The 24,689-nt window shown below is 44.1% G+C and overlaps 39 non-coding genes across 39 annotated transcripts; all 39 read left to right on the plus strand.

The window, feature by feature from the left end:
• Positions 1–4,219: 4,219 nt before the first annotated feature.
• TRNAC-GCA (transfer RNA cysteine (anticodon GCA)) lies at positions 4,220–4,291 on the plus strand. The gene has a single exon. It is a non-coding gene; the product is annotated as a tRNA-Cys (tRNA).
• A 178-nt stretch (positions 4,292–4,469) lies between these two features.
• On the plus strand, positions 4,470–4,541 carry TRNAC-GCA (transfer RNA cysteine (anticodon GCA)). Its single transcript has one exon. It is a non-coding gene; the product is annotated as a tRNA-Cys (tRNA).
• A 550-nt stretch (positions 4,542–5,091) lies between these two features.
• TRNAC-GCA (transfer RNA cysteine (anticodon GCA)) lies at positions 5,092–5,163 on the plus strand. Its single transcript has one exon. It is a non-coding gene; the product is annotated as a tRNA-Cys (tRNA).
• A 421-nt stretch (positions 5,164–5,584) lies between these two features.
• Positions 5,585–5,656, plus strand: TRNAC-GCA (transfer RNA cysteine (anticodon GCA)). The gene has a single exon. It is a non-coding gene; the product is annotated as a tRNA-Cys (tRNA).
• Positions 5,657–5,964: 308 nt separating this feature from the next.
• Positions 5,965–6,036, plus strand: TRNAC-GCA (transfer RNA cysteine (anticodon GCA)). The gene has a single exon. It is a non-coding gene; the product is annotated as a tRNA-Cys (tRNA).
• Positions 6,037–6,344: 308 nt separating this feature from the next.
• TRNAC-GCA (transfer RNA cysteine (anticodon GCA)) lies at positions 6,345–6,416 on the plus strand. Its single transcript has one exon. It is a non-coding gene; the product is annotated as a tRNA-Cys (tRNA).
• Positions 6,417–6,724: 308 nt separating this feature from the next.
• On the plus strand, positions 6,725–6,796 carry TRNAC-GCA (transfer RNA cysteine (anticodon GCA)). Its single transcript has one exon. It is a non-coding gene; the product is annotated as a tRNA-Cys (tRNA).
• A 308-nt stretch (positions 6,797–7,104) lies between these two features.
• Positions 7,105–7,178, plus strand: TRNAC-ACA (transfer RNA cysteine (anticodon ACA)). Its single transcript has one exon. It is a non-coding gene; the product is annotated as a tRNA-Cys (tRNA).
• A 677-nt stretch (positions 7,179–7,855) lies between these two features.
• TRNAC-ACA (transfer RNA cysteine (anticodon ACA)) lies at positions 7,856–7,927 on the plus strand. The gene has a single exon. It is a non-coding gene; the product is annotated as a tRNA-Cys (tRNA).
• A 435-nt stretch (positions 7,928–8,362) lies between these two features.
• TRNAC-ACA (transfer RNA cysteine (anticodon ACA)) lies at positions 8,363–8,434 on the plus strand. The gene has a single exon. It is a non-coding gene; the product is annotated as a tRNA-Cys (tRNA).
• Positions 8,435–8,862: 428 nt separating this feature from the next.
• On the plus strand, positions 8,863–8,934 carry TRNAC-ACA (transfer RNA cysteine (anticodon ACA)). The gene has a single exon. It is a non-coding gene; the product is annotated as a tRNA-Cys (tRNA).
• A 548-nt stretch (positions 8,935–9,482) lies between these two features.
• On the plus strand, positions 9,483–9,554 carry TRNAC-GCA (transfer RNA cysteine (anticodon GCA)). The gene has a single exon. It is a non-coding gene; the product is annotated as a tRNA-Cys (tRNA).
• Positions 9,555–9,862: 308 nt separating this feature from the next.
• On the plus strand, positions 9,863–9,934 carry TRNAC-GCA (transfer RNA cysteine (anticodon GCA)). Its single transcript has one exon. It is a non-coding gene; the product is annotated as a tRNA-Cys (tRNA).
• Positions 9,935–10,613: 679 nt separating this feature from the next.
• Positions 10,614–10,685, plus strand: TRNAC-ACA (transfer RNA cysteine (anticodon ACA)). Its single transcript has one exon. It is a non-coding gene; the product is annotated as a tRNA-Cys (tRNA).
• A 549-nt stretch (positions 10,686–11,234) lies between these two features.
• Positions 11,235–11,306, plus strand: TRNAC-GCA (transfer RNA cysteine (anticodon GCA)). Its single transcript has one exon. It is a non-coding gene; the product is annotated as a tRNA-Cys (tRNA).
• Positions 11,307–11,614: 308 nt separating this feature from the next.
• TRNAC-GCA (transfer RNA cysteine (anticodon GCA)) lies at positions 11,615–11,686 on the plus strand. The gene has a single exon. It is a non-coding gene; the product is annotated as a tRNA-Cys (tRNA).
• Positions 11,687–11,985: 299 nt separating this feature from the next.
• TRNAC-ACA (transfer RNA cysteine (anticodon ACA)) lies at positions 11,986–12,057 on the plus strand. Its single transcript has one exon. It is a non-coding gene; the product is annotated as a tRNA-Cys (tRNA).
• Positions 12,058–15,942: 3,885 nt separating this feature from the next.
• TRNAC-GCA (transfer RNA cysteine (anticodon GCA)) lies at positions 15,943–16,014 on the plus strand. The gene has a single exon. It is a non-coding gene; the product is annotated as a tRNA-Cys (tRNA).
• Positions 16,015–16,071: 57 nt separating this feature from the next.
• TRNAC-ACA (transfer RNA cysteine (anticodon ACA)) lies at positions 16,072–16,143 on the plus strand. The gene has a single exon. It is a non-coding gene; the product is annotated as a tRNA-Cys (tRNA).
• Positions 16,144–16,322: 179 nt separating this feature from the next.
• On the plus strand, positions 16,323–16,394 carry TRNAC-ACA (transfer RNA cysteine (anticodon ACA)). Its single transcript has one exon. It is a non-coding gene; the product is annotated as a tRNA-Cys (tRNA).
• Positions 16,395–16,815: 421 nt separating this feature from the next.
• On the plus strand, positions 16,816–16,887 carry TRNAC-GCA (transfer RNA cysteine (anticodon GCA)). The gene has a single exon. It is a non-coding gene; the product is annotated as a tRNA-Cys (tRNA).
• A 438-nt stretch (positions 16,888–17,325) lies between these two features.
• Positions 17,326–17,399, plus strand: TRNAC-ACA (transfer RNA cysteine (anticodon ACA)). The gene has a single exon. It is a non-coding gene; the product is annotated as a tRNA-Cys (tRNA).
• A 177-nt stretch (positions 17,400–17,576) lies between these two features.
• On the plus strand, positions 17,577–17,648 carry TRNAC-GCA (transfer RNA cysteine (anticodon GCA)). Its single transcript has one exon. It is a non-coding gene; the product is annotated as a tRNA-Cys (tRNA).
• A 178-nt stretch (positions 17,649–17,826) lies between these two features.
• TRNAC-ACA (transfer RNA cysteine (anticodon ACA)) lies at positions 17,827–17,898 on the plus strand. The gene has a single exon. It is a non-coding gene; the product is annotated as a tRNA-Cys (tRNA).
• Positions 17,899–18,447: 549 nt separating this feature from the next.
• Positions 18,448–18,519, plus strand: TRNAC-GCA (transfer RNA cysteine (anticodon GCA)). The gene has a single exon. It is a non-coding gene; the product is annotated as a tRNA-Cys (tRNA).
• Positions 18,520–18,576: 57 nt separating this feature from the next.
• Positions 18,577–18,651, plus strand: TRNAC-ACA (transfer RNA cysteine (anticodon ACA)). Its single transcript has one exon. It is a non-coding gene; the product is annotated as a tRNA-Cys (tRNA).
• Positions 18,652–18,706: 55 nt separating this feature from the next.
• TRNAC-GCA (transfer RNA cysteine (anticodon GCA)) lies at positions 18,707–18,778 on the plus strand. The gene has a single exon. It is a non-coding gene; the product is annotated as a tRNA-Cys (tRNA).
• A 438-nt stretch (positions 18,779–19,216) lies between these two features.
• Positions 19,217–19,290, plus strand: TRNAC-ACA (transfer RNA cysteine (anticodon ACA)). The gene has a single exon. It is a non-coding gene; the product is annotated as a tRNA-Cys (tRNA).
• A 177-nt stretch (positions 19,291–19,467) lies between these two features.
• Positions 19,468–19,539, plus strand: TRNAC-GCA (transfer RNA cysteine (anticodon GCA)). Its single transcript has one exon. It is a non-coding gene; the product is annotated as a tRNA-Cys (tRNA).
• Positions 19,540–19,717: 178 nt separating this feature from the next.
• TRNAC-ACA (transfer RNA cysteine (anticodon ACA)) lies at positions 19,718–19,789 on the plus strand. The gene has a single exon. It is a non-coding gene; the product is annotated as a tRNA-Cys (tRNA).
• Positions 19,790–20,709: 920 nt separating this feature from the next.
• On the plus strand, positions 20,710–20,781 carry TRNAC-GCA (transfer RNA cysteine (anticodon GCA)). The gene has a single exon. It is a non-coding gene; the product is annotated as a tRNA-Cys (tRNA).
• Positions 20,782–20,838: 57 nt separating this feature from the next.
• On the plus strand, positions 20,839–20,913 carry TRNAC-ACA (transfer RNA cysteine (anticodon ACA)). The gene has a single exon. It is a non-coding gene; the product is annotated as a tRNA-Cys (tRNA).
• Positions 20,914–20,968: 55 nt separating this feature from the next.
• On the plus strand, positions 20,969–21,040 carry TRNAC-GCA (transfer RNA cysteine (anticodon GCA)). Its single transcript has one exon. It is a non-coding gene; the product is annotated as a tRNA-Cys (tRNA).
• Positions 21,041–21,478: 438 nt separating this feature from the next.
• On the plus strand, positions 21,479–21,552 carry TRNAC-ACA (transfer RNA cysteine (anticodon ACA)). Its single transcript has one exon. It is a non-coding gene; the product is annotated as a tRNA-Cys (tRNA).
• Positions 21,553–21,729: 177 nt separating this feature from the next.
• Positions 21,730–21,801, plus strand: TRNAC-GCA (transfer RNA cysteine (anticodon GCA)). Its single transcript has one exon. It is a non-coding gene; the product is annotated as a tRNA-Cys (tRNA).
• Positions 21,802–21,979: 178 nt separating this feature from the next.
• Positions 21,980–22,051, plus strand: TRNAC-ACA (transfer RNA cysteine (anticodon ACA)). Its single transcript has one exon. It is a non-coding gene; the product is annotated as a tRNA-Cys (tRNA).
• A 549-nt stretch (positions 22,052–22,600) lies between these two features.
• TRNAC-GCA (transfer RNA cysteine (anticodon GCA)) lies at positions 22,601–22,672 on the plus strand. The gene has a single exon. It is a non-coding gene; the product is annotated as a tRNA-Cys (tRNA).
• A 308-nt stretch (positions 22,673–22,980) lies between these two features.
• On the plus strand, positions 22,981–23,052 carry TRNAC-GCA (transfer RNA cysteine (anticodon GCA)). Its single transcript has one exon. It is a non-coding gene; the product is annotated as a tRNA-Cys (tRNA).
• A 299-nt stretch (positions 23,053–23,351) lies between these two features.
• On the plus strand, positions 23,352–23,423 carry TRNAC-ACA (transfer RNA cysteine (anticodon ACA)). The gene has a single exon. It is a non-coding gene; the product is annotated as a tRNA-Cys (tRNA).
• Positions 23,424–24,689: the final 1,266 nt, after the last annotated feature.

Here is a 24,689-nt window from a genome sequence, read left to right on the forward strand (position 1 = left end):
AACAGCCAGTGATGGGCATTTTTGATATTTTTCTTCCCTCTCCCACTCACACCTTTTTTCAAATATTGACCAAAGCGCCGCTCTCCTCTCCCATCTCATAAGATGGTGAAATATTTTTAAACCTCTCCTCTCCTTATTTTATCAAATTCAAATACAATGCCATCTCATCTCGCGTGATCAAAATGGCGCTTTTCTAAAGAAACCTCTCCTCCATGGCTCAGCTCTTTTATTTTATAAAATGGAAGCAAATATCAAGCGCACTACTATTCGTCAGTGTTATTGAAAACTCATTTTTGAGTCCTCTCCTTTCAGTAATATTCATTTTCTCTCATTTCATGGCAGCCCTCAAATCAAAGCCTTTGTTTGGCTCTCCTCTCCTCCTCTCCTTTCAGTTTTTTTTCTAGTAGATATATCTCTCGGTGAGTTTATCCTGGGTTTTGTATATCATCTCATTTTAAGCACCTGCAATGTCATCTGATATTTTACACTCATCTCATTTAAACACCCATGAAGCCTTAGTTTTGAACCCATAACTTTTTCTTCAATCTCACATCATTTTATTATTAGCGCTCATCTCATTTCATTATTAGCATTTATCTCATTTTAAAAGGATGTTTTATTATATTACACGGCTCGAGCAAGCTTCAATGAAGTGTACTTTTTTATACACGAGTATTTGGTGTTCGTTTATGCACCAATGCTATAAAATAAGGCGTAAAGTACGTGTTCTCAGTGAGCAACTAATAGAGTTTAATCAAAGCTAACCAGATAAAAAATTATGAAAGGCAAAATTAAAAGAGGTGAAGTCCAACACTATTAATAAAAAGTAAGAGATATTCAAATTTTCCATTTTGAAAACATGATTATAAAACATCAATTATTTTATAAAATTCTTATCTTAATTTTTTTCACCAAATTTACTTCAGTAAATATAATTTAACATGAAAGATATGCATAATTTAAAAAAAAACACGTTTGCATTTTATTTTCTCTCAAACATTTACAATTAGGTTGAGAATTCGGCCCTATAAGGAGAATAAAATAGACAGAAATTTTGTTTCGTTAATTGTAAAGTTTTCGAAGTTTTAAAAATTTACGTGTTGTGTAGCTCTCAAGATATGGGACCGTCCATAAACTACGTCACGAGAAAAAAAGCATTTTCTGACCCCCCCCGTCCCCCCAGATCACGCTTCGTCACGCTTTTCTCAGACCCCTCCCCTAAAAACCACGTCACATTTCTTTAACCCCCCCTCTGCACTATGATTTGTCTTAATTTACAAATTTAATTTGATTAATTTTTTGAGTGATATGCTGCCCTCTCAGAATTATTTTGCTCGGCTGTTAATTCAAGTTCTCTTCCGTTTTGGCTTTTTCCCTCTGATTGACCTATAGAATTTTAATGTCTGGATGTGCTTTTTATAAGATTCAAAAAAGTTCCATAAAGTTTAGTTAAAGAGGCACACTATTTAGGTTTCGACACTGTCACCGAAAACAGACTAATCGGGCTTGAGATTTAAAAAATTTGCCAAAGAATCGAAACCATTTCAATCGGTAGGGGGATTTGATTCAACCTCACAAATAATAGGGGCGAATAAACAGAGACGTAAGAGAGTTTACGCTGTTTATTTTAAATGCGCTATTTAAATTGGCTATATAAAGGTGTAAATAGTAGATAATTGCTTAAATTTTCTACTATTTAAGCGATGATGGAATAACAATTTTGGTAAATTATTGTAACGGTGGACTATGGAATGTTGTCTTTCTTCTTCTATAACATAAGAGAGCCAATCGGCCTCTCACTGACTTCGTAACAAAATCAATGCTAAATGTGACGTCACGCATCGAAGAACCCCTCCCTCCCCCTTGTCACGGACCGTCACAAATTTAGAAACACCCTCCCCCCATAAGAGTGTGACGTAGTTTATGGACGGTCCCTATCACGATCAATCTAGAGATTTTTTCGACACTAATAGTAAAGTCACAATGAAAATGCCTATGTTATTTTCCGCTTAGTAATATTTCCAATATTAAAATATAAGAATTTAAACTGATATATATACCATATCAATATTTCCAATTTTATAATATAAAACTTTAATCTGATCAAGCTACATTTTTTCAGATATCTGAGTATTTGAATCTTCTATAAGTAAAGTATAAAGTAGAACATTGTATCCCTTAAAAAATTCTTGAAGGTGACTTATTTTCTAGAACTACTAGAAAAATACTGTGTTTAATTTTTTTGGGCAAATGAAATTTAGGTGAAAAAACTAGGATAAGAATTTTTTCAGATAATTGACGATTTATAGTCATTTCTTCAAAAAGGAAAATTTTAATATCTGTACTTCAGGCAATTAATTTTCTATACTTTTCCCTTTTTACCTCTCCGAGTGACGTATGTCACGGAGAGGTTCTGTAACGATCGTGTCTGTCTGTCTGTCTGTGTGTCTGTTGTTACACCCACGTGACCGCGTTCGCAGTTTCCAAATCTGAGCAAACGTGTTCGCCATTTCCGAAATGCTTTCACAGTCACGGAAATGGCTCCTCTACTTGAGTTCTCACACCACCATCTTCTTGTCTTTGTCCATCCCACACGGACACCAGTCTGTACTTACTGGCTTCTAATCACCACCATCTTTTGATCTTCGTCCATCCCACATGGACACCAGTCTGTACATACTGGCTTCTAATCACCACCATCTTCTGGTCTTCGTCCATCCCACTTGGACACCAGTCTGTACATTCTGACTTCTAACACCACCATCTACTGGTCTTCCGTCTATTCCACATAGACACCAATCTGTCTCATTGGCTTCTACTCCATTATCATCGTTTGGTTTTAGGATATACGCGGCGATCAGCTAGGGTTACGAGAAACGTCTAGCCTCCCTAAGGTGGGATCGCCACCAAATGTTTTCCCAATTGCGCTTTTTCCTTACTATTATCATGGAAACGAATCGTATATATACCCCAAATTTGAAAAAGCGGGCAAGAGGGGTACCCTTCACTTTAAACGTCGATATTAGCAAAGTTTGAGATGATAATAGGTATAACTTTATTTTAAACGATTTAACTATTATTAATGTTAATTATTGAAGATTAAAATAATTAAAAATAATTATATTTATTTAAATATTAAAGATAATCTTGTTTCTCAACTCAAAATTAATACGGAAAGAGTTAAAAAGCAGTCTATGCTTTTGTCTGTGTGTGTCCGTCCATTGTTACACTAGTTCGTCGCGTTAGCAGTTAGCCTTGTGTTGATGTGTTAAGAAATCATACAGAACCTTAATATTCCCTTTTTCCATAATATAAAGTGAATATGTGGAAGTATTTTTCGTAATTATGATGCATTTAGTACTTCTGTAGCTTTAAAGCTCTGTTTCATTTTGATATTCCAAAGATTTTTTTTAATATTGTTATTTGAAAGTAACTCATTTAAATTTCAGGCGATGCAAAGTTTCTCTTTTCTATTTTTAAGTTGTAGTATTTTTACCTACTGCCCAAAATATGTCTCCCATCAACCAATCCTTTCATCCAGTATCTCACCAAGCACTTCTATCATCAAGTATAACGACATCTCGTCAACCACTCCTTTCATCGAGTATAACAACTTCTCATCAACCACTCATTTCATAGCACATTAAAAAACCTATTTCATATCAACCACTCATTCCATGGAAAACCAAAAACTTATATCATACACTCACTTCAAGAAAAAAAATGCCCAAAAACAGCCTCTCACCTATCACTCCACTCATGGACTACCAAAAAATCATATCTCACATCCAACTACTCTCCTCATGATCCAAAACAATTGCTCTCAACACGAGGTTATCTCTCCGAGTTTCGAAAATAAAATATCTCACCACAAAATTTACTCATGGAGGTTGAAAAACCACCTCTCATCTCAAACTCACCTCCAATTTCAAATTTTAGTACCTCTCCTCTCCTGCTCATATCACAAGCTCAAAAAAGCCCTCTCCTTTACTCAGAAATTACTCAAAATTATGAGTAGGAGATGAGAGCGCCCATCACTGGTAACAGCACGGATTATTCCGTTTATTTTAGTTAAATCGACATTACGGCTAGGAACAAGTAGGGATAGCTCGCATTCGACTGCAGATCGAGAGGTTCTGGGTTTAAACCCGAGTTCCCCCTGTAACAGCACGGATCATTCCGTTTATTTTAGTTAAATCGACTTTACGGCCTTGAACAAGGGGGAATAGCTCAGTGGTAGAGCATTCGACTGCAGATCGAGAGGTCCTTGGTTCAAACCCGAGTTCCCCCTGTAACAGCACGGATTATTCCCTTTATTTTAGTTAAATCGACATTACGGCTAGGAACAAGGAGGGATAACTCGCATTCGACTGCAGATCGAGAGGTCCTTGGTTCAAACCCGAGTTCCCCTGTAACAGCACGGATCATTCCGTTTATTTTAGTTAAATCGACTTTACGGCCTTGAACAAGGGGGAATAGCTCAGTGGTAGAGCATTCGACTGCAGATCGAGAGGTCCTTGGTTCAAACCCGAGTTCCCCCTGTAACAGCACGGATTATTCCGTTTATTTTAGTTAAATCGACACTACGGCTAGGAACAAGGAGGGATAGCTCGCATTCGACTGCAGATCGAGAGGTTCTGGGTTTAAACCCGAGTTCCCCCCTTAACAGCACGGATCATTCCAATTATTTTAGTTAAATCGACATTACGGCTAAGAACAAGGAGAGATAACTCGCATTCGACTGCAGATCGAGAGGTCCTTGGTTCAAACCCGAGTTCCCCCTGTAACAGCACGGATCATTCCGTTTATTTTAGTTAAATCGACTTTACGGCCTTGAACAAGGGGGAACAGCTCAGTGGTAGAGCATTCGACTGCAGATCGAGAGGTCCTTGGTTCAAACCCGAGTTCCCCCTGTAACAGCACGGATTATTCCCTTTATTTTAGTTAAATCGACATTACGGCTAGGAACAAGGAGGGATAACTCGCATTCGACTGCAGATCGAGAGGTCCTTGGTTCAAACCCGAGTTCCCCTGTAACAGCACGGATCATTCCGTTTATTTTAGTTAAATCGACTTTACGGCCTTGAACACGGGGGAATAGCTCAGTGGTAGAGCATTCGACTGCAGATCGAGAGGTCCTTGGTTCAAACCCGAGTTCCCCCTGTAACAGCACGGATTATTCCGTTTATTTTAGTTAAATCGACATTACGGCTAGGAACAAGGAGGGATAGCTCGCATTCGACTGCAGATCGAGAGGTTCTGGGTTTAAACCCGAGTTCCCCCCTTAACAGCACGGATCATTCCAATTATTTTAGTTAAATCGACATTACGGCTAAGAACAAGGAGAGATAACTCGCATTCGACTGCAGATCGAGAGGTCCTTGGTTCAAACCCGAGTTCCCCCTGTAACAGCACGGATCATTCCGTTTATTTTAGTTAAATCGACATTTCGGCTAGGAACAAGGAGGGATAACTCTCATTCGACTGCAGATCGAGAGGTCCTTGGTTCAAACCCGAGTTCCCCCTGTAACAGCACGGATCATTCCGTTTATTTTAGTTAAATCGACATTACGGCCTTGAACAAGGGGGAATAGCTCAGTGGTAGAGCATTCGACTGCAGATCAAGAGGTCCTTGGTTCAAACCCGAGTTCCCCCTGTAACAGCACGGATCATTCCAATTATTTCAGTTAAATCAACATTAAGGCCTTGAACAAGGGGGAATAGCACAGTGGTAGAGCATTCGACTGCAGATCGAAAGGTCCTTGGTTTAAACCCGAGTTCCCCCTGTAACAGCACGGATCATTCCATTTATTTTAGTTAAATCGACATTACGGCTAGGAACAAGGAGGGATAACTCGCATTCGACTGCAGATCGAAAGGTCCTTGGTTCAAACCCGAGTTCCCCCTGTAACAGCACGGATCATTCAGTTTATTTTATTTAAAACGACATTACGGCTATGAACAAGGGGAATAGCTCAGTGGTAGAGCATTCGACTGCAGATCGAGAGGTCCTTGGTTCAAACCCGAGTTCCCCCTGTAACAGCACGGATCATTCCGTTTATTTTAGTTAAATCGACTTTACGGCCTTGAACAAGGGGGAAGAGCTCAGTGGTAGAGCATTCGACTGCAGATCGAGAGGTCCTTGGTTCAAACCCGAGTTCCCCCTGTAACAGCACGGATTATTCCCTTTATTTTAGTTAAATCGACATTACGGCTAGGAACAAGGAGGGATAACTCGCATTCGACTGCAGATCGAGAGGTCCTTGGTTGAAACCCGAGTTCCCCTGTAACAGCACGGATCATTCCGTTTATTTTAGTTAAATCGACTTTACGGCCTTGAACAAGGGGGAATAGCTCAGTGGTAGAGCATTCGACTGCAGATCGAGAGATCCTTGGTTCAAACCCGAGTTCCCCCTGTAACAGCACGTATCATTCCGTTTATTTTATTTAAATCGACATTTCGGCTATGAACAAAGGGGATAGCTCAGTGGTAGAGCATTCGACTACAGATCGAGAGGTCCTTGGTTCAAACCCGAGTTTCCCCTGTAACAGCACTGATCATTCCTTTTATTTTAGTTAAATCGACATTACGGCTAGGAACAAGGAGGGATAGCTCGCATTCGACTGCAGATTGAAAGGTCCTTGGATCAAACCCGAACTCCCCCTGTAACAGCACGGATCATTCCGTTTATTTTAGGTAAATCGACATTACGGCCTTGAACAAGGGGGAATAGCTCAGTGGTAGAGCATTCGACTGCATATCGAGAGGTCCTTGGTTCAAACCCGAGTTCCCCCTGTAACAGCACGGATTATTCCGTTTATTTTAGTTAAATCGACATTACTGCTAGGAACAAGGAGGGATAGCTCGCATTTGACTGCAGATCGAAAGGCCCTTGGTTCAAACCCGAGTTCCCCCTGTAACAGCACGGATCATTCCGTTTATTTTAGTTAAATCGACATTACGGCTCTGAACAAGGGGGAAGAGCTCAGTGGTAGAGCATTCGACTGCAGATCGAGAGATCCTTGGTTCAAACCCGAGTTCCCCCTGTAACAGCACGTATCATTCCGTTTATTTTATTTAAATCGACATTACGGCTATGAACAAAGGGGATAGCTCAGTGGTAGAGCATTCGACTACAGATCGAGAGGTCCTTGGTTCAAACCCGAGTTTCCCCTTTAACAGCACTGATCATTCCTTTTATTTTAGTTAAATCGACATTACGGCTAGGAACAAGGAGGGATAGCTCGCATTCGACTGCAGATCGAAAGGTCCTTGGTTCAAACCCGAGTTCCCCCTGTAACAGCACGGATCATTCCGTTTATTTTAGGTAAATCGACATTACGGCCTTGAACAAGGGGAATAGCTCAGTGGTTGAGCATTCGACTGCAGATCGAGAGGTCCTTGGTTCAAACCCGAGTTCCCCCTGTAACAGCACTGATCATTCCTTTTATTTTAGTTAAATCGACATTACGGCTAGGAACAAGGAGGGATAGCTCGCATTCGACTGCAGATCGAAAGGTCCTTGGTTCAAACCCGAGTTTCCCCTGTAACAGCACGGATCATTCCGTTTATTTTAGGTAAATCGACATTACGGCCTTGAACAAGGGGGAATAGCTCAGTGGTAGAGCATTCGACTGCATATCGAGAGGTCCTTGGTTCAAACCCGAGTTCCCCCCTTAACAGCACGGATCATTCCAATTATTTTAGTTAAATCGACATTACGGCTAGGAACAAGGAGAGATAACTCGCATTCGACTGCAGATCGAGAGGTCCTTGGTTCAAACCCGAGTTCCCCCTGTAACAACACGGATCATTCCGTTTATTTTATTTAAATCGACATTACGGCTATGAACAAGGGGGATAGCTCAGTGGTAGAGCATTCGACTACAGATCGAGAGGTCCTTGGTTCAAACCCGAGTTTCCCCTGTAACAGCACTGATCATTCCTTTTATTTTAGTTAAATCGACATTACGGCTAGGAACAAGCAGGGATAGCTCGCATTCGACTGCAGATCGAAAGGTCCTTGGTTCAACTTCAAACCCGAGTTTCCCCTGTAACAGCACGGATCATTCCGTTTATTTTAGGTAAATCGACATTACGGCCTTGAACAAGGGGGAATAGCTCAGTGGTAGAGCATTCGACTGCATATCGAGAGGTCCTTGGTTCAAACCCGAGTTCCCCCCTTAACAGCACGGATCATTCCAATTATTTTAGTTAAATCGACATTACGGCTAGGAACAAGGAGAGATAACTCGCATTCGACTGCAGATCGAGAGGTCCTTGGTTCAAACCCGAGTTCCCCCTGTAACAACACGGATCATTCCGTTTATTTTATTTAAATCGACATTACGGCTATGAACAAGGGGGATAGCTCAGTGGTAGAGCATTAGACTACAGATCGAGAGGTCCTTGGTTCAAACCCGAGTTCCCCCTGTAACAGCACTGATCATTCCTTTTATTTTAGTTAAATCGACATTACGGCTAGGAACAAGGAGGGATAGCTCGCATTCGACTGCAGATCGAAAGGTCCTTGGTTCAAACCCGAGTTCCCCCTGTAACAGCACGGATCATTCCGTTTATTTTAGGTAAATAGACATTACGGCCTTGAACAAGGGGAATAGCTCAGTGGTTGAGCATTCGACTGCAGATCGAGAGGTCCTTGGTTCAAACCCGAGTTCCCCCCTTAACAGCACGGATCATTCCAATTATTTTAGTTAAATCGACATTACGGCTAGGAACAAGGAGAGATAACTCGCATTCGACTGCAGATCGAGAGGTCCTTGGTTCAAACCCGAGTTCCCCCTGTAACAACACGGATCATTCCGTTTATTTTATTTAAATCGACATTACGGCTATGAACAAGGGGGATAGCTCAGTGGTAGAGCATTAGACTACAGATCGAGAGGTCCTTGGTTCAAACCCGAGTTCCCCCTGTAACAGCACTGATCATTCCTTTTATTTTAGTTAAATCGACATTACGGCTAGGAACAAGGAGGGATAGCTCGCATTCGACTGCAGATCGAAAGGTCCTTGGTTCAAACCCGAGTTCCCCCTGTAACAGCACGGATCATTCCGTTTATTTTAGGTAAATAGACATTACGGCCTTGAACAAGGGGAATAGCTCAGTGGTTGAGCATTCGACTGCAGATCGAGAGGTCCTTGGTTCAAACCCGAGCTCACCCTGTAACAGCACGGATTATTCCGTTTATTTTAGTTAAATCGACATTACGGCTAGGAACAAGTAGGGATAGCTCGCATTCGACTGCAGATCGAGAGGTTCTGGGTTTAAACCCGAGTTCCCCCTGTAACAGCACGGATCATTCCATTTATTTTAGTTAAATCGACATTACGGCTAGGAACAAGGAGGGATAACTCGCATTCAACTGCAGATCGAAAGGTCCTTGGTTCAAACCCGAGTTCCCCTGTAACAGCACGGATCATTCAGTTTATTTTATTTAAAACGACATTACGGCTATGAACAAGGGGAATAGCTCAGTGGTAGAGCATTCGACTGCAGATCGAGAGGTCCTTGGTTCAAACCCGAGTTCCCCCTGTAACAGCACGGATCATTCCGTTTCTTTTAGTTAAATCGACTTTACGGCCTTGAACAAGGGGGAAGAGCTCAGTGGTAGAGCATTCGACTGCAGATCGAGAGGTCCTTGGTTCAAACCCGAGTTCCCCCTGTAACAGCACGGATTATTCCCTTTATTTTAGTTAAATCGACATTACGGCTAGGAACAAGGAGGGATAACTCGCATTCGACTGCAGATCGAGAGGTCCTTGGTTGAAACCCGAGTTCCCCTGTAACAGCACGGATCATTCTGTTTATTTTAGTTAAATCGACTTTACGGCCTTGAACAAGGGGGAATAGCTCAGTGGTAGAGCATTCGACTGCAGATCGAGAGATCCTTGGTTCAAACCCGAGTTCCCCCTGTAACAGCACGTATCATTCCGTTTATTTTATTTAAATCGACATTACGGCTATGAACAAAGGGGATAGCTCAGTGGTAGAGCATTCGACTACAGATCGAGAGGTCCTTGGTTCAAACCCGAGTTTCCCCTGTAACAGCACTGATCATTCCTTTTATTTTAGTTAAATCGACATTACGGCTAGGAACAAGGAGGGATAGCTCGCATTCGACTGCAGATTGAAAGGTCCTTGGATCAAACCCGAACTCCCCCTGTAACAGCACGGATCATTCCGTTTATTTTAGGTAAATCGACATTACGGCCTTGAACAAGGGGGAATAGCTCAGTGGTAGAGCATTCGACTGCATATCGAGAGGTCCTTGGTTCAAACCCGAGTTCCCTCTGTAACAGCACGGATTATTCCGTTTATTTTAGTTAAATCGACATTACGGCTAGGAACAAGGAGGGATAGCTCGCATTCGAATGCAGATCGAGAGGTTCTGGGTTTAAACCCGAGTTCCCCCCTTAACAGCACGGATCATTCCAATTATTTTAGTTAAATCGACATTACGGCTAGGAACAAGGAGAGATAACTCGCATTCGACTGCAGATCGAGAGGTCCTTGGTTCAAACCCGAGTTCCCCCTGTAACAACACGGATCATTCCGTTTATTTTATTTAAATCGACATTACGGCTATGAACAAGGGGGATAGCTCAGTGGTAGAGCATTAGACTACAGATCGAGAGGTCCTTGGTTCAAACCCGAGTTCCCCCTGTAACAGCACTGATCATTCCTTTTATTTTAGTTAAATCGACATTACGGCTAGGAACAAGGAGGGATAGCTCGCATTCGACTGCAGATCGAAAGGTCCTTGGTTCAAACCCGAGTTCCCCCTGTAACAGCACGGATCATTCCGTTTATTTTAGGTAAATCGACATTACGGCCTTGAACAAGGGGAATAGCTCAGTGTTTGAGCATTCGACTGCAGATCGAGAGGTCCTTGGTTCAAACCCGAGCTCACCCTGTAACAGCACGGATTATTCCGTTTATTTTAGTTAAATCGACATTACGGCTAGGAACAAGTAGGGATAGCTCGCATTCGACTGCAGATCGAGAGGTTCTGGGTTTAAACCCGAGTTCCCCCTGTAACAGCACGGATCATTCCATTTATTTTAGTTAAATCGACATTACGGCTAGGAACAAGGAGGGATAACTCGCATTCGACTGCAGATCGAAAGGTCCTTGGTTCAAACCCGAGTTCCCCCTGTAACAGCACGGATCATTCAGTTTATTTTATTTAAAACGACATTACGGCTATGAACAAGGGGAATAGCTCAGTGGTAGAGCATTCGACTGCAGATCGAGAGGTCCTTGGTTCAAACCCGAGTTCCCCCTGTAACAGCACGGATCATTCCGTTTATTTTATTTAAATCGACATTACGGCTATGAACAAAGGGGATAGCTCAGTGGTAGAGCATTCGACTACAGATCGAGAGGTCCTTGGTTCAAACCCGAGTTTCCCCTGTAACAGCACTGATCATTCCTTTTATTTTAGTTAAATCGACATTACGGCTAGGAACAAGGAGGGATAGCTCGCATTCGACTGCAGATTGAAAGGTCCTTGGATCAAACCCGAACTCCCCCTGTAACAGCACGGATCATTCCGTTTATTTTAGGTAAATCGACATTACGGCCTTGAACAAGGGGGAATAGCTCAGTGGTAGAGCATTCGACTGCAGATCGAGAGGTCCTTGGTTCAAACCCGAGTTCCCTCTGTAAGAGCACGGATTATTCCGTTTATTTTAGTTAAATCGACATTACGGCTAGGAACAAGGAGGGATAGCTCGCATTCGACTGCAGATCGAGAGGTTCTGGGTTTAAACCCGAGTTCCCCCCTTAACAGCACGGATCATTCCAATTATTTTAGTTAAATCGACATTACGGCTAGGAACAAGGAGAGATAACTCGCATTCGACTGCAGATCGAGAGGTCCTTGGTTCAAACCCGAGTTCCCCCTGTAACAACACGGATCATTCCGTTTATTTTATTTAAATCGACATAACGGCTATGAACAAGGGGGATAGCTCAGTGGTAGAGCATTAGACTACAGATCGAGAGGTCCTTGGTTCAAACCCGAGTTCCCTCTGTAACAGCACGGATCATTCCGTTTATTTTAGTTAAATCGACATTACGGCTAGGAACAAGGAGGGATAACTCGCATTCGACTGCAGATCGAAAGGTCCTTGGTTCAAACCCGAGTTCCCCCTGTAACAGCACGGATCATTCAGTTTATTTTATTTAAAACGACATTACGGCTATGAACAAGGGGAATAGCTCAGTGGTAGAGCATTCGACTGCAGATCGAGAGGTCCTTGGTTTAAACCCGAGTTCCCCCTGTAACAGCACGGATTATTCCCTTTATTTTAGTTAAATCGACATTACGGCTAGGAACAAGGAGGGATAACTCGCATTCGACTGCAGATCGAGAGGTCCTTGGTTCAAACCCGAGTTCCCCTTTAACAGCACGGATCATTCCGTTTATTTTAGTTAAATCGACTTTACGGCCTTGAACAAGGGGGAATAGCTCAGTGGTAGAGCATTCGACTGCACATCGAGAGGTCCTTGGTTCAAACCCGAGCTCACCCTGTAACAGCACGGATTATTCCGTTTATTTTAGTTAAATCGACATTACGGCTAGGAACAAGGAGGGATAGCTCGCATTCGACTGCAGATCGAGAGGTTCTGGGTTTAAACCCGAGTTCCCCCCTTAACAGCACGGATCATTCCAATTATTTTAGTTAAATCGACATTACGGCTAAGAACAAGGAGAGATAACTCGCATTCGACTGCAGATCGAGAGGTCCTTGGTTCAAACCCGAGTTCCCCCTGTAACAGCACGGATTATTCCCTTTATTTTAGTTAAATCGACATTACGGCTAGGAACAAGGAGGGATAACTCGCATTCGACTGCAGATCGAGAGGTCCTTGGTTCAAACCCGAGTTCCCCCTGTAACAGCACGGATCATTCCGTTTATTTTAGTTAAATCGACATTACGGCTAGGAAAAAGGAGGGATAACTCGCATTTGACTGCAGATCGAGAGGTCCTTGGTTCAAACCCGAGTTCCCCCTGTAACAGCACGGATTATTCCCTTTATTTTAGTTAAATCGACATTACGGCTAGGAACAAGGAGGGATAACTCTCATTCGACTGCAGATCGAGAGGTCCTTGGTTCAAACCCGAGTTCCCCCTGTAACAGCACGGATCATTCCGTTTATTTTAGTTAAATCGACATTACGGCCATGAACAAGGGGGAATAGCTCAGTGGTAGAGCATTCGACTGCAGATCAAGAGGTCCTTGGTTCAAACCCGAGTTCCCCGTGTAACAGCACGGATCATTCCGTTTATTTTAGTTAAATCAACATTACGGCCTTGAACAAGGGGGAATAGCTCAGTGGTAGAGCATTCGACTGCAGATCGAGAGGTCCTTGGTTCAAACCCGAGTTCCCACTGTAACAGCACGGATTATTCCGTTTATTTTAGTTATATCGACATTACTGCTAGGAACAAGGAGGGATAGCTCGCATTCGACTGCAGATCGAAAGGCCCTTGGTTCAAACCCGAGTTCCCCCCTTAACAGCACGGATCATTCCAATTATTTTAGTTAAATCGACATTACGGCTAAGAACAAGGAGAGATAACTCGCATTCGACTGCAGATCGAGAGGTCCTTGGTTCAAACCCGAGTTCCCCCTGTAACAGCACGGATTATTCCCTTTATTTTAGTTAAATCGACATTACGGCTAGGAACAAGGAGGGATAGCTCGCATTCGACTGCAGATCGAAAGGTCCTTGGTTCAAACCCGAGTTCCCTCTGTAACAGCACGGATCATTCCGTTTATTTTAGTTAAATCGACATTACGGCTAGGAACAAGGAGGGATAACTCGCATTCGACTGCAGATCGAAAGGTCCTTGGTTCAAACCCGAGTTCCCCCTGTAACAGCACGGATCATTCAGTTTATTTTATTTAAAACGACATTACGGCTATGAACAAGGGGAATAGCTCAGTGGTAGAGCATTCGACTGCAGATCGAGAGGTCCTTGGTTTAAACCCGAGTTCCCCCTGTAACAGCACGGATTATTCCCTTTATTTTAGTTAAATCGACATTACGGCTAGGAACAAGGAGGGATAACTCGCATTCGACTGCAGATCGAGAGGTCCTTGGTTCAAACCCGAGTTCCCCTGTAACAGCACGGATCATTCCGTTTATTTTAGTTAAATCGACTTTACGGCCTTGAACAAGGGGGAATAGCTCAGTGGTAGAGCATTCGACTGCACATCGAGAGGTCCTTGGTTCAAACCCGAGCTCACCCTGTAACAGCACGGATTATTCCGTTTATTTTAGTTAAATCGACATTACGGCTAGGAACAAGGAGGGATAGCTCGCATTCGACTGCAGATCGAGAGGTTCTTGGTTTAAACCCGAGTTCCCCCCTTAACAGCACGGATCATTCCAATTATTTTAGTTAAATCGACATTACGGCTAAGAACAAGGAGAGATAACTCGCATTCGACTGCAGATCGAGAGGTCCTTGGTTCAAACCCGAGTTCCCCCTGTAACAGCACGGATTATTCCCTTTATTTTAGTTAAATCGACATTACGGCTAGGAACAAGGAGGGATAACTCGCATTCGACTGCAGATCGAGAGGTCCTTGGTTCAAACCCGAGTTCCCCCTGTAACAGCACGGATCATTCCGTTTATTTTAGTTAAATCGACATTACGGCTAGGAAAAAGGAGGGATAACTCGCATTTGACTGCAGATCGAGAGGTCCTTGGTTCAAACCCGAGTTCCCCCTGTAACAGCACGGATTATTCCCTTTATTTTAGTTAAATCGACATTACGGCTAGGAACAAGGAGGGATAACTCTCATTCGACTGCAGATCGAGAGGTCCTTGGTTCAAACCCGAGTTCCCCCTGTAACAGCACGGATCATTCCGTTTATTTTAGTTAAATCGACATTACGGCCATGAACAAGGGGGAATAGCTCAGTGGTAGAGCATCCGACTGCAGATCAAGAGGTCCTAGGTTCAAACCCGAGTTCCCCGTGTAACAGCACGGATCATTCCGTTTATTTTAGTTAAATCAACATTACGGCCTTGAACAAGGGGGAATAGCTCAGTGGTAGAGCATTCGACTGCAGATCGAGAGGTCCTTGGTTCAAACCCGAGTTCCCACTGTAACAGCACGGATTATTCCGTTTATTTTAGTTATATCGACATTACTGCTAGGAACAAGGAGGGATAGCTCGCATTCGACTGCAGATCGAAAGGCCCTTGGTTCAAACCCGAGTTCCCCCTGTAACAGCACGTATCATTCCGTTTATTTTATTTAAATCGACATTACGGCTATGAACAAAGGGGATAGCTCAGTGGTAGAGCATTCGACTGCAGATCGAGAGGTCCTTGGTTCAAACCCGAGTTCCCTCTGTAACAGCACGGATTATTCCGTTTATTTTAGTTAAATCGACATTACGGCTAGGAACAAGGAGGGATAGCTCGCATTCGATTGCAGATCGAGAGGTTCTTGGTTCAAACCCGAGTTCCCCCTGTAACAGCACGGATCATTCCGTTTATTTTAGTTAAATCGACATTACGGCTAGGAACAAGGAGGGATAACTCGCATTCGACTGCAGATCGAGGGGTCCTTGGTTCAAACCCGAGTTCCCCCTGTAACAGCACGGATCATTCCGTTTATTTTAGTTAAATCGACATTAGGGCTAGGAACAAGGAGGAATAGCTCGCATTCGACTGCAGATCGAAAGGTCCTTGGTTCAAACCCGAGTTCCCCCTGTAACAGCACGGATCATTCCGTTTATTTTAGTTAAATCGACATTACGGCTAGGAACAAGGAGGGATAGCTCGCATTCGACTGCAGATCGAAAGGTCCTTGGTTCAAACCCGAGTTCCCCCTGTAACAGCACGGATCATTCCGTTTATTTTAGGTAAATCGACATTACGGCCTTGAACAAGGGGGAATAGCTCAGTGGTAGAGCATTCGACTGCAGATCGAGAGATCCTTGGTTCAAACCCGAGTTCCCCCTGTAACAGCACGGATCATTCCGTTTATTTTGTTTAAATCGACATTACGGCTATGAACAAGGGGGATAGCTCAGTGGTAGAGCATTCGACTACAGATCGAGAGGTCCTTGGTTCAAACCCGAGTTCCCCCTGTAACAGCACTGATCATTCCTTTTATTTTAGTTAAATCGACATTACGGCTAGGAACAAGGAGGGATAGCTCGCATTCGACTGCAGATCGAAAGGTCCTTGGTTCAAACCCGAGTTCCCCCTGTAACAGCACGGATCATTCCGTTTATTTTAGGTAAATCGACATTACGGCCTTGAACAAGGGGGAATAGCTCAGTGGTAGAGCATTCGACTACAGATCGAGAGGTCCTTGGTTCAAACCCGAGTTCCCCCTGTAACAGCACTGATCATTCTTTTTATTTTAGTTAAATCGACATTACGGCTAGGAACAAGGAGGGATAGCTCGCATTCGATTGCAGATCGAGAGGTTCTTGGTTCAAACCCGAGTTCCCCCTGTAACAGCACGGATCATTCCGTTTATTTTAGTTAAATCGACATTACGGCTAGGAACAAGGAGGGATAACTCGCATTCGACTGCAGATCGAGGGGTCCTTGGTTCAAACCCGAGTTCCCCCTGTAACAGCACGGATCATTCCGTTTATTTTAGTTAAATCGACATTACGGCTAGGAACAAGGAGGAATAGCTCGCATTCGACTGCAGATCGAAAGGTCCTTGGTTCAAACCCGAGTTCCCCCTGTAACAGCACGGATCATTCCGTTTATTTTAGTTAAATCGACATTACGGCCTTGAACAAGGGGGAATAGCTCAGTGGTAGAGCATTCGACTGCAGATCAAGAGGTCCTTGGTTCAAACCCGAGTTCCCCCTGTAACAGCACGGATCATTCCGTTTATTTTAGTTAAATCAACATTACGGCCTTGAACAAGGGGGAATAGCACAGTGGTAGAGCATTCGACTGCAGATCGAGAGGTCCTTGGTTCAAACCCGAGTTCCCCCTGTAACAGCACGGATTATTCCGTTTATTTTAGTTAAATCGACATTACTGCTAGGAACAAGGAGGGATAGCTCGCATTTGACTGCAGATCGAAAGGCCCTTGGTTCAAACCCGAGTTCCCCCTGTAACAGCACGGATCATTCCGTTTATTTTAGTTAAATCGACATTACGGCTCTGAGCAAGGGGGAAGAGCTCAGTGGTAGAGCATTCGACTGCAGATCGAGAGATCCTTGGTTCAAACCCGAGTTCCCCCTGTAACAGCACGTATCATTCCGTTTATTTTATTTAAATCGACATTACGGCTATGAACAAAGGGGATAGCTCAGTGGTAGAGCATTCGACTACAGATCGAGAGGTCGTTGGTTCAAACCCGAGTTTCCCCTGTAACAGCACTGATCATTCCTTTTATTTTAGTTAAATCGACATTACAACTAGGAACAAGGAGGGATAGCTCGCATTCGACTGCAGATTGAAAGGTCCTTGGATCAAACCCGAACTCCCCCTGTAACAGCACGGATCATTCCGTTTATTTTAGGTAAATCGACATTACGGCCTTGAACAAGGGGGAATAGCTCAGTGGTAGAGCATTCGACTGCAGATCGAGAGGTCCTTGGTTCAAACCCGAGTTCCCTCTGTAACAGCACGGATCATTCCAATTATTTTAGTTAAATCGACATTACAGCTAGGAACAAGGAGAGATAACTCGCATTCGACTGCAGATCGAGAGGTCCTTGGTTCAAACCCGAGTTCCCCCTGTAACAACACGGATCATTCCGTTTATTTTATTTAAATCGACATAACGGCTATGAACAAGGGGGATAGCTCAGTGGTAGAGCATTAGACTACAGATCGAGAGGTCCTTGGTTCAAACCCGAGTTCCCCCTGTAACAGCACTGATCATTCCTTTTATTTTAGTTAAATCGACATTACGGCTAGGAACAAGGAGGGATAGCTCGCATTCGACTGCAGATCGAAAGGTCCTTGGTTCAAACCCGAGTTCCCCCTGTAACAGCACGGATCATTCCGTTTATTTTAGGTAAATCGACATTACGGCCCTGAACAAGGGGAATAGCTCAGTGGTAGAGCATTCGACTGCAGATCGAGAGGTCCTTGGTTCAAACCCGAGCTCACCCTGTAACAGCACGGATTATTCCGTTTATTTTAGTTAAATCGACATTACGGCTAGGAACAAGTAGGGATAGCTCGCATTCGACTGCAGATCGAGAGGTTCTGGGTTTAAACCCGAGTTCCCCCTGTAACAGCACGGATCATTCCATTTATTTTAGTTAAATCGACATTACGGCTAGGAACAAGGAGGGATAACACGCATTCGACTGCAGATCGAAAGGTCCTTGGTTCAAACCCGAGTTCCCCCTGTAACAGCACGGATCTTTCAGTTTATTTTATTTAAAACGACATTACGGCTATGAACAAGGGGAATAGCTCAGTGGTAGAGCATTCGACTGCAGATCGAGAGGTCCTTGGTTCAAACCCGAGTTCCCCCTGTAACAGCACGGATCATTCCGTTTATTTTATTTAAATCGACATTACGGCTATGAACAAAGGGGATAGCTCAGTGGTGGAGCATTCGACTACAGATCGAGAGGTCCTTGGTTCAAACCCGAGTTCCCCCTGTAACAGCACGGATCATTCCGTTTATTTTAGTTAAATCGACATTACGGCCTTGAACAAGGGGGAATAGCTCAGTGGTAGAGCATTCGACTGCAGATCAAGAGGTCCTTGGTTCAAACCCGAGTTCCCCCTGTAACAGCACGGATCATTCCGTTTATTTTAGTTAAATCAACATTACGGCCATGAACAAGGGGGAATAGCACAGTGGTAGAGCATTCGACTGCAGATCGAGAGGTCCTTGGTTCAAACCCGAGTTCCCCCTGTAACAGCACGGATTATTCCGTTTATTTTAGTTAAATCGACATTACTGCTAGGAACAAGGAGGGATAGCTCGCATTTGACTGCAGATCGAAAGGCCCTTGGTTCAAACCCGAGTTCCCCCTGTAACAGCACGGATCATTCCGTTTATTTTAGTTAAATCGACATTACGGCTCTGAGCAAGGGGGAAGAGCTCAGTGGTAGAGCATTCGACTGCAGATCGAGAGATCCTTGGTTCAAACCCGAGTTCCCCCTGTAACAGCACGTATCATTCCGTTTATTTTATTTAAATCGACATTACGGCTATGAACAAAGGGGATAGCTCAGTGGTAGAGCATTCGACTACAGATCGAGAGGTCGTTGGTTCAAACCCGAGTTTCCCCTGTAACAGCACTGATCATTCCTTTTATTTTAGTTAAATCGACATTACAACTAGGAACAAGGAGGGATAGCTCGCATTCGACTGCAGATTGAAAGGTCCTTGGATCAAACCCGAACTCCCCCTGTAACAGCACGGATCATTCCGTTTATTTTAGGTAAATCGACATTACGGCCTTGAACAAGGGGGAATAGCTCAGTGGTAGAGCATTCGACTGCAGATCGAGAGGTCCTTGGTTCAAACCCGAGTTCCCTCTGTAACAGCACGGATCATTCCAATTATTTTAGTTAAATCGACATTACAGCTAGGAACAAGGAGAGATAACTCGCATTCGACTGCAGATCGAGAGGTCCTTGGTTCAAACCCGAGTTCCCCCTGTAACAACACGGATCATTCCGTTTATTTTATTTAAATCGACATAACGGCTATGAACAAGGGGGATAGCTCAGTGGTAGAGCATTAGACTACAGATCGAGAGGTCCTTGGTTCAAACCCGAGTTCCCCCTGTAACAGCACTGATCATTCCTTTTATTTTAGTTAAATCGACATTACGGCTAGGAACAAGGAGGGATAGCTCGCATTCGACTGCAGATCGAAAGGTCCTTGGTTCAAACCCGAGTTCCCCCTGTAACAGCACGGATCATTCCGTTTATTTTAGGTAAATCGACATTACGGCCCTGAACAAGGGGAATAGCTCAGTGGTAGAGCATTCGACTGCAGATCGAGAGGTCCTTGGTTCAAACCCGAGCTCACCCTGTAACAGCACGGATTATTCCGTTTATTTTAGTTAAATCGACATTACGGCTAGGAACAAGTAGGGATAGCTCGCATTCGACTGCAGATCGAGAGGTTCTGGGTTTAAACCCGAGTTCCCCCTGTAACAGCACGGATCATTCCATTTATTTTAGTTAAATCGACATTACGGCTAGGAACAAGGAGGGATAGCTCGCATTCGACTGCAGATCGAAAGGTCCTTGGTTCAAACCCGAGTTCCCCCTGTAACAGCACGGATCATTCCGTTTATTTTAGGTAAATCGACATTACGGCCCTGAACAAGGGGAATAGCTCAGTGGTAGAGCATTCGACTGCAGATCGAGAGGTCCTTGGTTCAAACCCGAGCTCACCCTGTAACAGCACGGATTATTCCGTTTATTTTAGTTAAATCGACATTACGGCTAGGAACAAGTAGGGATAGCTCGCATTCGACTGCAGATCGAGAGGTTCTGGGTTTAAACCCGAGTTCCCCCTGTAACAGCACGGATCATTCCATTTATTTTAGTTAAATCGACATTACGGCTAGGAACAAGGAGGGATAACACGCATTCGACTGCAGATCGAAAGGTCCTTGGTTCAAACCCGAGTTCCCCCTGTAACAGCACGGATCTTTCAGTTTATTTTATTTAAAACGACATTACGGCTATGAACAAGGGGAATAGCTCAGTGGTAGAGCATTCGACTGCAGATCGAGAGGTCCTTGGTTCAAACCCGAGTTCCCCCTGTAACAGCACGGATCATTCCGTTTATTTTATTTAAATCGACATTACGGCTATGAACAAAGGGGATAGCTCAGTGGTGGAGCATTCGACTACAGATCGAGAGGTCCTTGGTTCAAACCCGAGTTCCCCCTGTAACAGCACGGATCATTCCGTTTATTTTAGTTAAATCGACATTACGGCCTTGAACAAGGGGGAATAGCTCAGTGGTAGAGCATTCGACTGCAGATCAAGAGGTCCTTGGTTCAAACCCGAGTTCCCCCTGTAACAGCACGGATCATTCCGTTTATTTTAGTTAAATCAACATTACGGCCATGAACAAGGGGGAATAGCACAGTGGTAGAGCATTCGACTGCAGATCGAGAGGTCCTTGGTTCAAACCCGAGTTCCCCCTGTAACAGCACGGATTATTCCGTTTATTTTAGTTAAATCGACATTACTGCTAGGAACAAGGAGGGATAGCTCGCATTTGACTGCAGATCGAAAGGCCCTTGGTTCAAACCCGAGTTCCCCCTGTAACAGCACGGATCATTCCGTTTATTTTAGTTAAATCGACATTACGGCTCTGAGCAAGGGGGAAGAGCTCAGTGGTAGAGCATTCGACTGCAGATCGAGAGATCCTTGGTTCAAACCCGAGTTCCCCCTGTAACAGCACGTATCATTCCGTTTATTTTATTTAAATCGACATTACGGCTATGAACAAAGGGGATAGCTCAGTGGTAGAGCATTCGACTACAGATCGAGAGGTCGTTGGTTCAAACCCGAGTTTCCCCTGTAACAGCACTGATCATTCCTTTTATTTTAGTTAAATCGACATTACAACTAGGAACAAGGAGGGATAGCTCGCATTCGACTGCAGATTGAAAGGTCCTTGGATCAAACCCGAACTCCCCCTGTAACAGCACGGATCATTCCGTTTATTTTAGGTAAATCGACATTACGGCCTTGAACAAGGGGGAATAGCTCAGTGGTAGAGCATTCGACTGCAGATCGAGAGGTCCTTGGTTCAAACCCGAGTTCCCTCTGTAACAGCACGGATCATTCCAATTATTTTAGTTAAATCGACATTACAGCTAGGAACAAGGAGAGATAACTCGCATTCGACTGCAGATCGAGAGGTCCTTGGTTCAAACCCGAGTTCCCCCTGTAACAACACGGATCATTCCGTTTATTTTATTTAAATCGACATAACGGCTATGAACAAGGGGGATAGCTCAGTGGTAGAGCATTAGACTACAGATCGAGAGGTCCTTGGTTCAAACCCGAGTTCCCCCTGTAACAGCACTGATCATTCCTTTTATTTTAGTTAAATCGACATTACGGCTAGGAACAAGGAGGGATAGCTCGCATTCGACTGCAGATCGAAAGGTCCTTGGTTCAAACCCGAGTTCCCCCTGTAACAGCACGGATCATTCCGTTTATTTTAGGTAAATCGACATTACGGCCCTGAACAAGGGGAATAGCTCAGTGGTAGAGCATTCGACTGCAGATCGAGAGGTCCTTGGTTCAAACCCGAGCTCACCCTGTAACAGCACGGATTATTCCGTTTATTTTAGTTAAATCGACATTACGGCTAGGAACAAGTAGGGATAGCTCGCATTCGACTGCAGATCGAGAGGTTCTGGGTTTAAACCCGAGTTCCCCCTGTAACAGCACGGATCATTCCATTTATTTTAGTTAAATCGACATTACGGCTAGGAACAAGGAGGGATAACTCGCATTCGACTGCAGATCGAAAGGTCCTTGGTTCAAACCCGAGTTCCCCCTGTAACAGCACGGATCATTCAGTTTATTTTATTTAAAACGACATTACGGCTATGAACAAGGGGAATAGCTCAGTGGTAGAGCATTCGACTGCAGATCGAGAGGTCCTTGGTTCAAACCCGAGTTCCCCCTGTAACAGCACGGATCATTCCGTTTATTTTATTTAAATCGACATTACGGCTATGAACAAAGGGGATAGCTCAGTGGTGGAGCATTCGACTACAGATCGAGAGGTCCTTGGTTCAAACCCGAGTTTCCCCTGTAACAGCACTGATCATTCCTTTTATTTTAGTTAAATCGACATTACAACTAGGAACAAGGAGGGATAGCTCGCATTCGACTGCAGATTGAAAGGTCCTTGGATCAAACCGGAACTCCCCCTGTAACAGCACGGATCATTCCGTTTATTTTAGGTAAATCGACATTACGGCCTTGAACAAGGGGGAATAGCTCAGTGGTAGAGCATTCGACTGCAGATCGAGAGGTCCTTGGTTCAAACCCGAGTTCCCTCTGTAACAGCACGGATTATTCCGTTTATTTTAGTTAAATCGACATTACGGCTAGGAACAAGGAGGGATAGCTCGCATTCGACTGCAGATCGAGAGGTTCTGGGTTTAAACCCGAGTTCCCCCCTTAACAGCACGGATCATTCCAATTATTTTAGTTAAATCGACATTACGGCTAGGAACAAGGAGAGATAACTCGCATTCGACTGCAGATCGAGAGGTCCTTGGTTCAAACCCGAGTTCCCCCTGTAACAACACGGATCATTCCGTTTATTTTATTTAAATCGACATAACGGCTATGAACAAGGGGGATAGCTCAGTGGTAGAGCATTAGACTACAGATCGAGAGGTCCTTGCTTCAAACCCGAGTTCCCCCTGTAACAGCACTGATCATTCTTTTTATTTTAGTTAAATCGACATTACGGCTAGGAACAAGGAGGGATAGCTCGCATTCGACTGCAGATCGAAAGGTCCTTGGTTCAAACCCGAGTTCCCTCTGTAACAGCACGGATCATTCCGTTTATTTTAGTTAAATCGACATTACGGCTAGGAACAAGGAGGGATAACTCGCATTCGACTGCAGATCGAAAGGTCCTTGGTTCAAACCCGAGTTCCCCCTGTAACAGCACGGATCATTCAGTTTATTTTATTTAAAACGACATTACGGCTATGAACAAGGGGAATAGCTCAGTGGTAGAGCATTCGACTGCAGATCGAGAGGTCCTTGGTTTAAACCCGAGTTCCCCCTGTAACAGCACGGATTATTCCCTTTATTTTAGTTAAATCGACATTACGGCTAGGAACAAGGAGGGATAACTCGCATTCGACTGCAGATCGAGAGGTCCTTGGTTCAAACCCGAGTTCCCCTGTAACAGCACGGATCATTCCGTTTATTTTAGTTAAATCGACTTTACGGCCTTGAACAAGGGGGAATAGCTCAGTGGTAGAGCATTCGACTGCACATCGAGAGGTCCTTGGTTCAAACCCGAGCTCACCCTGTAACAGCACGGATTATTCCGTTTATTTTAGTTAAATCGACAATACGGCTAGGAACAAGGAGGGATAGCTCGCATTCGACTGCAGATCGAGAGGTTCTGGGTTTAAACCCGAGTTCCCCCCTTAACAGCACGGATCATTCCAATTATTTTAGTTAAATCGACATTACGGCTAAGAACAAGGAGAGATAACTCGCATTCGACTGCAGATCGAGAGGTCCTTGGTTCAAACCCGAGTTCCCCCTGTAACAGCACGGATTATTCCCTTTATTTTAGTTAAATCGACATTACGGCTAGGAACAAGGAGGGATAACTCGCATTCGACTGCAGATCGAGAGGTCCTTGGTTCAAACCCGAGTTCCCCCTGTAACAGCACGGATCATTCCCTTTATTTTAGTTAAATCGACATTACGGCTAGGAACAAGGAGGGATAACTCTCATTCGACTGCAGATCGAGAGGTCCTTGGTTCAAACCCGAGTTCCCCCTGTAACAGCACGGATCATTCCGTTTATTTTAGTTAAATCGACATTACGGCCATGAACAAGGGGGAATAGCTCAGTGGTAGAGCATTCGACTGCAGATCGAGAGGTCCTTGGTTCAAACCCGAGTTCCCACTGTAACAGCACGGATTATTCCGTTTATTTTAG

Source organism: Phalangium opilio, unplaced genomic scaffold, assembly GCF_054372755.1.
Source record: "Phalangium opilio isolate 3A_F unplaced genomic scaffold, DU_Popi_V2 ptg000056l_1, whole genome shotgun sequence".
NCBI lineage: Eukaryota > Metazoa > Arthropoda > Arachnida > Opiliones > Phalangiidae > Phalangium > Phalangium opilio.